This window comes from Elephantulus edwardii, unplaced genomic scaffold (assembly GCF_000299155.1).
Source record: "Elephantulus edwardii isolate Elephantulus edwardi_28Jun2011 unplaced genomic scaffold, EleEdw1.0 scaffold00120, whole genome shotgun sequence".
Lineage (NCBI taxonomy): Eukaryota > Metazoa > Chordata > Mammalia > Macroscelidea > Macroscelididae > Elephantulus > Elephantulus edwardii.
In genome coordinates, this window is record NW_006399870.1 from 5,114,713 (window position 1) to 5,124,708 (window position 9,996).

At 38.9% G+C, this 9,996-nt stretch overlaps 1 pseudogene; it reads right to left on the reverse strand.

The window, feature by feature from the left end:
• Positions 1 to 4,472, reverse strand: part of LOC102854839 — a 72,428-nt pseudogene extending 67,956 nt beyond the window's left edge.
• Between the last annotated feature and the right edge of the window lie 5,524 nt (positions 4,473 to 9,996).

The following is a 9,996-nucleotide window of genomic DNA, read 5'->3' on the forward strand; positions in this document are numbered from 1 at the left end:
TCGCTTTTAAATTGTTCTCTCCCTCATCTGTTTCAATGAGGTATACATAATTTAGCCAGTTTTTCTCAGTGGGGAAGTCTTTTTATGACCTATTCCGTTTTTTCTTTTGTGATGTGCCCGTTCATGAGTTTCAAGAAGTATGTCCATTTCCTCTAAATTTTCACATTTATCGTAGTATAGCTTTTCATAGTATTCTATATTATATAGATTAAATAGATATTATCTATTTAATTTCATTTGGTTCTGTTGTGATATCACCTCTATGGTTTCTTAATCCAGTTATCTGTGTCTTCTCTCTCATTTTCCCCCTTTTGTTAAGTTTGCAAGTGGTTTGTCAATTTTATTGGCTCTTGAAAAATCAGCTCCTGGTCTTATTGATGGTTTCCATTGTTCTTCTGTTTTCTAATTTATTTCAGTTCTTGTTTTTATAATTTCCTTTCTTATAGATGATGTAGGGTTATTTTTTTTTCTAGTTTGAATGTGTTGAATTAGATTATTGGGTTATTAGATTTTTCTTCTTCCTTTTTTATGTGTTTTCTTATTGTTATGAAGTGCCCTCTGAGGACTGCCTTAGTTGCATCCCTAAGTGTTTGGTATATTGTATTGGCACAAGCAGCCAAGAAATTAAAAGGTGCATTGCCATGGGAAAGCCTGCTGTTAGGGACCTCTCCAAAGTACTGAGGAGCAGTGGTGTCTCTCTGGAGACTAAGGTGCGTCTGATACAGGATATGGTCTTCGCAATCACTTGTTATGCATCAGAGAGCTGGACAATGACCAAGGAGGATAGAAGGAGAATTGATGCCTTTGAGCTGTGGTGCTGGAGAAGAGTATTGAGAATACCATGGACTGCTAGGAAAACAAACAGATTTGTCCTGGAAAGGGTTAAACTGGGTGGCTCCTTGGAGGCAAGGATTCTGAGGCTCTGTCCAACATACTTTGGACATGTTGTGAGGAGAGACCGGTCCTTGGAGAGGGACATCATGCTTGGGAGGGTGGAGGGACAGCGCAGGAGAGGAAGGCCCTCTCTGAGGCGGATTGATTCAGTGACTGGGATAATTGGGATGGGAGTGTCAGAGACAGTGCGATTGGCACAGGACAGAGCGGAGTTTAGGGCTGTTGTACATAGGGTCGCTATGAGTCGCAAGCGACTCGACGGCACATAACAACAAACAACAACATTTTCCTTTTCAGTTATATCAAGAAACTTTTAAATTTTGTTCTTTACTTCTATAACTCAATAGTGTTCTAGCATTATTTAGTTTCATAGAGTGGTTTTGCAAGCTTTACTCTCCTGAATTAATGTCCAATATTATGGCATTATGGTCTGAGAAGATACTTTGTATCATTTCAATGTTTTTTAATTTGTTGAGGCTGGCTTTGTGTCTTAATGTGTGATCGATTCTGGAAAATATATCATGTGCACGTGAGAGGAAAGTGAATTGAGTTTTAATTAGGTGCAGTATACTGTACTGTCAATTTGGCCGATTGTATAGTTCAGATCTTTTGCATCTTTGTTAAGTTTCGTTTGAGTTGACCTATCCATTGGTGAGAGAGGTGTGTTGGAGCCACCTACTACTACTGTGGTGCTATTTCTTTCTTCAATTCTGTTAATGGTTGGTTTATGTATTTCGCAGATCTATCATTTGGTGCATTAATATTAACCAAAGTTATGTCTTCTTGATCTATTGTGCCTTGAATTAGTATGTAATGCCCTTCCTTATCTTTAATATTGGCTTTCATTCAGAAATCCATTTTATCAAAGATTAGTATTGTCATGCTGCTTTTTTAAGGTTGTCATTGGTTTGGTATATTTTTTTTTCCAGCCTTTGCTTTTGAGTCTGTATTTCTCTTGTTTTTATAGATGTCACTCTTGCATGCAACATATTTATAGGCTTTACTTTTCTATCCATTCGGTTACTTTTTTTCTCTTAATTGGTACATTTAGTCCATTCACATTAAGTGTGATTATTGCTAGGTCAGGTTTTATTGTAGCTATTTTTCTGTGTTTCTTTTTCTGTTGTTCTTGGTTTTACTAGTCCATTTACTTTGCAAAGAATTTTACTTAAAATTTCTTGTGGTTTATGGTTTTGTTTTCACAAATTCCTTAGGCGTTTTCTTTTCTGCAAAGGATCTGATTTCTCCTTCATATTTGATGGAGAGCTTTGCTGGGTCCAGGATCCTTGGCTGGTGATTATTTTCTTTTACCTTTCTGTATATGCCATCCTATGGCTTCTAGCTCACATGGTTTGTGCTGAGAAAGCAGAACTTCATCTAATTTTCTCTTTGTAGGTGATTCTTTGTTTTTCTCATGCCACTTTTTGGACCATGATATGTCTTGGTGTTTTTCTTTTCGATGCTAGTCTATTTCATGTTCGCTGTGCTTTTTTAATATGGATTTCCTCGTTCTTCAAAATACCAGGGAAGTTTTCTTTTAGTACTTGTTGCACACCTTACTCAGTGACTTCCCTGTCACGCTTATCTTCTGGAATTCCTATCATGCATATGTTTTTCCTTCTGATGTCATCCCACAGGATTCTCATATTTTCTTCAGTTTGTTTTTGTTTCATCTATGATTTTTTTTCTTCTAGTATGTTTCTGGTAAGGCTCTTTTTTTTCCAAATCATTGACTCTCTGTTCCGTCTCTTCAGCTCCACTTTTTTCGTCCCACCAGCATGTTGGACATTTCTCGTCATTTTGGTCTTCATATTCTGGATTGCATTTCCATGCTTTTCTGTTATTTCCAGTACTGTGTTGGACATACCCTCTATATTTTGTGATGATTTTTTTTAAGCTCTTGTACCTTCTTATCTATACTATCAATTTCTTTCCTTCCACTTTTTGCATTTTCTTCCTTAGCTTTTCAAGTTGTTCCTCATCAATGTATTTTTCTAGATTGATGTCTCTAGGCTATTTGCTTTCTTAATGACTTCCACTGTTTCTTTAATCATTTGTATCTTCTGTAGCTGTTCAAATAACTCTTCATCAACATATTTCTTCCAGTTTTCTCTGTGTAGGGTATTCACAGAGTCTGCTTTTTTAGGAGAAGGATTATTTTGTTTTCTTATGATGACTCAGGCAGACTGCAGCTTTTCTTGACATTATGTGATTCTTTTCTTAGTAGATGTTAGGTTGTTGTAACTACGTAATGACCCATGGTATGGCAATGTTTTGAGGACTTCTATATTGGTCCTCCCTTCATGTGAATAAAAAGTCAACTCAGAGCAGGATGACTGTTACCCTCCTGAAACTGCTACTCCAACTGGCTCCTTCTGTTTAAGCTTAAGAAATCCCATGTTGTATTGATAGACCCAATGCAGTTCATCTCTTGGTTTCCTGACTGCTCATATTAAGAGTGTTGATTGTGGATCTGAGTAAACTGTCATTGTTAACAACCTCAATCTTTTCTCCATCTAATTTGGTGCTGCCAGTTGGCCCAGTGATGATAATCTTTGTCTTCTTGATGTTGCACTTCAATCCATATTGAAGCCTATAGTTCTTAACCTTTATCAGAAGTGCTTCAGGTCTTCATCAGTTTCAGAAAGCAAAGTTGTGTCATCTGCATGTGATAGGCTATTAACAAGTCTTCCTCAAATCCCGATACCACACTCCTCCTTATAACGACATAACAAATAGGTCTGTCTTGGAGAGTGTGAACCACATAATTCCTTGAAGGCTAGGATTTTGAAGCTCTGCCTCACATACTTTAGGCACATGGCCAGGAGAGATCAGTCCTTGGAAAAACACATCATACCTGGAAGGGTGGATGGACAACACAGGAGGGGAGACTCTGAATAAGATGGATTGATACAGTAACTGGGGAGGAGATGGGAGTTGGTGTGTCAGAGTTAGTGAGACTGACTCAGGATAGGGAAGGGTTCAGAGCTGCTGTACATAGAGTCATATACATCACAGATGACTTATTGGCACATAAAAACAATAACATACTATGACAGATTTGGACACTTTCTAAATAATATGCCTCAGGAAACTCTATGAACTTTTAAAAATGTTGATAGTTGTAGAGGGGGTTCAGGCCTTTTGTTCATAGGGTTGCTATGAGATGTGCTTGACATGAAGGCAATCAACAACAACAACATAGGTAGACAGCAGTGTTTAAGGTCAAAATGCCTGTGATATTGGTGTTCCTGGTGCTTGACAGAGCGGACAGCAGCTGGGCAGTCTCCAGGTGGTGAGGTAGTGGTGGCAGGGCAGTGGGGTCTCCAGAAGGCAAGTGTAGCAGTCTACTGCTCTGGATGAGATTGCAGTCTGGGCCACATTGAAACTGCAGCTCTTCAACCAGGCAGGCAGTGGTTCTGTCACTGACCAGGCTGTGAGTGCACCTGGGCTGGGCTACAATTTTTAGCAGGTGCTGGGGATGGAGTGGTTGGAAGATGCTCCTGGGCCAGCCATGCCACACAGGCCTTGCCCTCTTGCAGCAGAGTGATGGTAAAGTCACCACAAGAAGAGCACATCTTACAAGAAGAATATATCCCCTGTATCAATCCATCTTGCTGAGAGTTTTGTTCTCCTTTACTAAAACTCCACCTTACCAAGCATGATACCTCTCTCTAAGGAATAGTCTCTACTAACAGTATGCACAAAGCATGTAAGATGAAACTTTTCCATCCTTGCCTCCAAGAAGCATTATGGTTATATTTTCACCAAGATATGTCTGTTTGTTCCTTTGGCAGTATGTGGAATATTCAACACTGTTCTTCAATACCACAACTCGAAGCCATTGATTGTACCATCCTTATTCATTGTGCAGCTCTAAGATGCACAGCAGGTTGTTTTAAAGACCATAGCTTGAATAATGTCCATTTTAGTATTTAAACTGACATAATTTCTTTTCAGGACTTTGTAGAGATCCTTGACAGCATACTTTTCTATTGCTATATGTTTCCTGATCTCCTGAATGCTGGTAAGAAGGGTGTTGATTGTGGATAGAAGTAAGATGAAATCATCCACAATTTCAAACTTTTCTCCATTTATCATGATGTTGCCTATTAGTGCAACAGTGAGGATACTGGTTTTCATGAAGCTGAGATGCAGTCCATATTGAAGGATGTAGAATACTGAAGAATCTTCTCCAGAAAGCATCTCAAGTCCTTCTTACATTCATCAAGCAAGGTTGTGTCATCTGCAAATCACAGCTTATTGATGAATCTCCCTCCTATCTTGATATCACAGTATTCTTTATAACGATCAGCTTCTTGAATGATTTGCCCAGCTTACAGATTGAATCAGTATGGATAAAGGACACAGATCTGCAATATATCTTTCTTAATTTTAAAAAGTATGTTGTTTCTTTGCTCTGTTCACACAATATTTTTTGGTCTAGGTATAGATTTAGCATCCGGGTAATTAAAGGGTTTGGAATTTCCATTCATTTCAATATGAGCCATAATTTGTTATGATTCACACAGTCAAATGCTTTTGCATAGTCAATAAAACACAGATAGATATTCTTTTGATGTTCTCCGCATTTGATCAGGATCCATCTAACATCACCAACGATATCCTTGGTATTGTGGCTTCTTCTAAATTCAGATTTGAATGTATTATTTTTCTATTTCTCCTTTTCTTTTCTTGTTTTAAGTTACTCAGAGTCTTTATGGTATTAGAGTTAATTTCTTTAATCAATTCACTAGAAATGCTTTCTCTTAATTATTTTCTGTGACTTCTGAAGACCTAATATAGGCATAATTAATTTTTTAAAAAATTTTATTATTTTTGTGTAAGTGTACCATCAAATCAGATCTGACTGGTACAGGAGGAGATTGTCCCTCCTTCCCTGGCAGAGCTTCTGGTGGATTCGAACCGTGCAGCTCTGGGATTGTAGTTGCAGCTCTTTACCACTAGGCCACCAGAGCTCCCCTATAATTAAATTTTTAATATCAGAAAAAATTATAAGTTTAAAAAAAGTTAGAACTTATGTTTACATGATGGACTGTACACAATGCTCATGGAAGATTCATTTGTAGTAATCTAAAACTGGAAATATTACAGATATCTTTCAACTGAGCAAATGGTTAAAAAACTCCCTAAAAATTATATCTATATCATGGAATACACAACAACAGCATCAGATTATGTTATAAGCAAATGCCGTCAAGTAGAGTATGATTTACAGCCACCCTATGAACAACAGATCTGAACTTTGTCCTGTCCTATATTGTCCTCACACCTCCTGATGCATCTGAGCACATTGTGGCAGTCACCATGTCAATCCACCTACCAAGGATCTTCTTCTCCTTCAGTGACCCTCCACCCTTCCAAGTATCATGTCCCTTTAAAAGGATATGTACCTTTACAAGTTGTTGTTGTTGTTATGTGCCGTCAAGTCGTTTGCGACTCATAGCGACCCTATGTACAACAGCCCTAAACTGTGCTCGCTCTATCCTGTGCCAATCTCATTGCCTCTGACACACCCATTCTGAGTACCCCAGTCACTGAATCAATCCACCAATCCACCTCATAGAGGGTCTTCCCCTCCTGCGCTGTCCCTCCACTCTACCCAGCATGATGTCCCTCCCTCTCTAAAGACCTGTCTCTCCTTACAACATGTCCAAAGTATGTCAGAGGAAGCCCCAGAATCCTTGCCTCCAAGGAGCAGCCTGGTTTAATTTTCTCTACGATGAATCTGTTTGTTTTCTTGGCAGTCCATGGTACATTCAATACTCTTCTCCAGCACCACAGCTCAAAGGCGTCAATTCTCCTTCTATCCTCCCTAGTCATTGTCCAACTCTCTGATGCATAACAAGTGGTTGCAAAAACCATGGCCTGTATCAGGAGGACCTTAGTCTCCAGAGAGACACTTTGCTCTTGAGTATTTTGGAGAGGTCCCGAACCGCAGACTTACCCATCGCAATACATTTTTTTTAAATTTCCTGGCTACTGGTGCTAAGAGTATTGACCGTGGACCCAAGCAAACTGAAGCTGTGAACAATCTCCATCTCTTCGCCAGCCATCCTGATGCTACCGATTGGTCCAGTGCTGAGAATTTTTGTCTTTTTGACATTGAGCTTCAGTCCATATTGAAGGCTGCAGTCCTTGACCCTCTGCAGTAAGTGCATGAGGTCCTCCTCAGTTTCAGTGAGCAAGGTTGTGTTATCTGCGTAACGCAGATTTGGCTCCTGTGGATTCGGTTTAATTTTCCTCAGCTTCGGCTTGAACTTGCATATGAGTAGTTGGTGGTCTGTTCCACAATCAGCTCCTGGCCTAGTTTTCACAGCTGATATTGAGCTTCTCCAGCGGTTCCTTCCACAGATGTAATCGATCTGATTCTTATGCATACCATCAGGTGAAATCCATGTGTGTAATCTACGTTTATGTCTCTTAAAAAACGTATTTGCAATGAATAAGTCATTGATTGTGCAAAATTCAATCATTCTATCTCCAGCTTCATTTCTGTCACCAAGTCCATGTTTTCCAACTACTGATTCTTCTTCCCTGTTCCCAACTTTTGCCTTCCAGTCGCCCATTACTATCAATGCATCTTGATTGCATGTTCGATCTATCTCTGCCTGTAAGAGTTGGTAGAAATCATCTATTTCTTCTTCTTTGGCTCTGGTTGTTGGTGCATATATCTGGATGATAGTAGTGTTCACTGGACTTCCTTGTAAGCGTATGGATATAATCCTATCACTCACGATGTTGTACTTAAGATAGACCTAGAAATTTCTTTTCTGACTATGAAAGCAACTCCATTTTTCCTCACCTTTTCGTCTCCAGAATAATATATCATATGATCATCTGATTCAAAATGCCCCATGCTAGTCCATCTCATCTCTCCAATGCCTAGTATTACAAAGAATAGCCCCTCATAAAAACATGCCCAAAGTATGTGTGTCAAAGCCTCATTATCTTTGCCTCCAAAGATCGTATTTGTTTGTTCTTTTGGCAGTCTATAGAAATTTGTAAAAAGTAGTTTTACTTTTCTTTTTAAACATCAAAATTCCATTTCTGTGGATCCATTGTTCCTCAATAATTTGTAAAGGACACCTCTTCAACAATAGCTTCCTATAAAATGGAAGTCTTTTTTGAAATTTGTAATCCATGCCAGGGACATAGTGCCCAGGAATCCAGCTAAATGAGGTTTTACTTATATTTACTTACTAATCTGTAATTAACAGCTTCGTGTTTTCACTTAATATTTTCTAGTTATATCATATGAAAAATTTTACTACATATTAGGTAGCAAGCGTAAGTCCATTCATGCTTACCTTGGTGATTGAGTAAATTGCATAGTTCAGTAGCAAAGAGGAACAAACTATTGATACAACTATTTGTATGAATGACCAAATAATTATTTTGGAGATTCTGGAGTATAACAAAGCCAGTCCATGGATAGAATCCATTATTCTCTGAGCAGTATGACTCCACATTCATCTGTCCTTTCTGACCAAGCACAGACTCATCCAGGTTTGCCATGCCAGAGGACCTGAAAGGGTTGCTGCATAGAAGCCCAGGGGCTGCCCCTGCTCTTTCTTTTCTGTACAGAAAGTGCAGCAGTCAAGGGAAACTTTTCTTTGGCCATGCTGTGAACCACCAAGGACAATTACAGACTTTGGTAAGGTAGGTCACATGCAGAAGAAATTACCAATAGGCTATGTGAGACCTGAAAGGGTAGCTTTATGGAGGTAATTGGGATTACTCCCTGATTCCTCATCTCAGTAAGAGAGTACACCAGTCATGGGAAAATTGACTTCTGCCTCTGCTGCAGAAAATAGAACAATAATAGACTCTAGGAGAGAAAGGTAGCCCTCAGGCAAGATTCTAGCAGGGCTGCACTAGAGTGGAAAGGAGTTGAAGGATTCTAGAAAAGGCGAATTTTCTCATTGCACAGTACCAGAAAAGACTCTGAGTAAAATAAGATGCCTTCCTCAATGAAAAGAGCACTTAAAGTCTAAAACTAAAACAAACAAAAAAAAGCTTCCTAAAGACAAAGAACACAAATAGAAGTGGCCTAATACAGACCAAGAAAAATGTCAAGAAAATAGTAGACAGCCTCAAACATTGTGATAATAAGAAAGTCTTCTCTTAAAAAGACAGATAAGATATCATACCCAATGAATACCCAGAAAAAGAGAGACAGAAGAAATATAATGATGTGGAATTTTATGAATAGCTACTGAAGAAGTTACAAATTATGGAAGAAAGAATCAAAGCCATAAATAAAGTTAAATCCTAGACAAAGGGAGCCAGAGGGAATATATAAATGTGGAATCACATGAGCAAGTACTGAAGATACTGCATATGATGGAAGAAAAGATTGAAATTGTAGACAAAGAGGTTTAAGAATTTAGAAAATCATCACAAGATAGAGAGGGTGAAGTCAGCATACTACTGGAAATAGCAGACATGTATTAAAATGAAATCCAGAATATCAAGACCAAAATACAATATACTTGTGGTTGTTGCTGTTGTTAAGTGCCATTGAATAATAGACGACTCATAGCAATCCTGTGAATGAAAGACATGAGCATACTCAAGGGACAAATAAGTAGAAAAGAGAATCAGTGAGCTGGAAGACAAGATCCTCAATGTGAACATATTAGCTGAAAAAACAGAGATGCAAGGAAAAGGAATAAAATATTAGAATCATGTGGGATAACATCAAAAGGAACAAGATACATATAAGCAGAATTCCAGAACACAAGTCTGACAGGGAAAATACTTAGAAAATCATGGAATATGTGGTTGTTGTTGATGTTGTTATGTGCTGTCAAGTTGTTTGCAACTCATAGCGACCCCATGTACAACAACCCTAAACCCTGCTCTATCCTGTGCCAATCGCACTGCTTCCGATACACCCATCCCGATTCACTGAATCAGTCCACCTCATAGAGGGTCTTCCCCTCCTGTGCTGTCCCTTCACCCCCTCACCCCAGGAATGATGTCCCTCTCCAAGGAACTGTCCCTCCTTACAACATGTCCAAAATATGTCAGACAAAGCCCCAGAATCCTTGTCTCCAAGGAGTAGCCTGGTTTTAC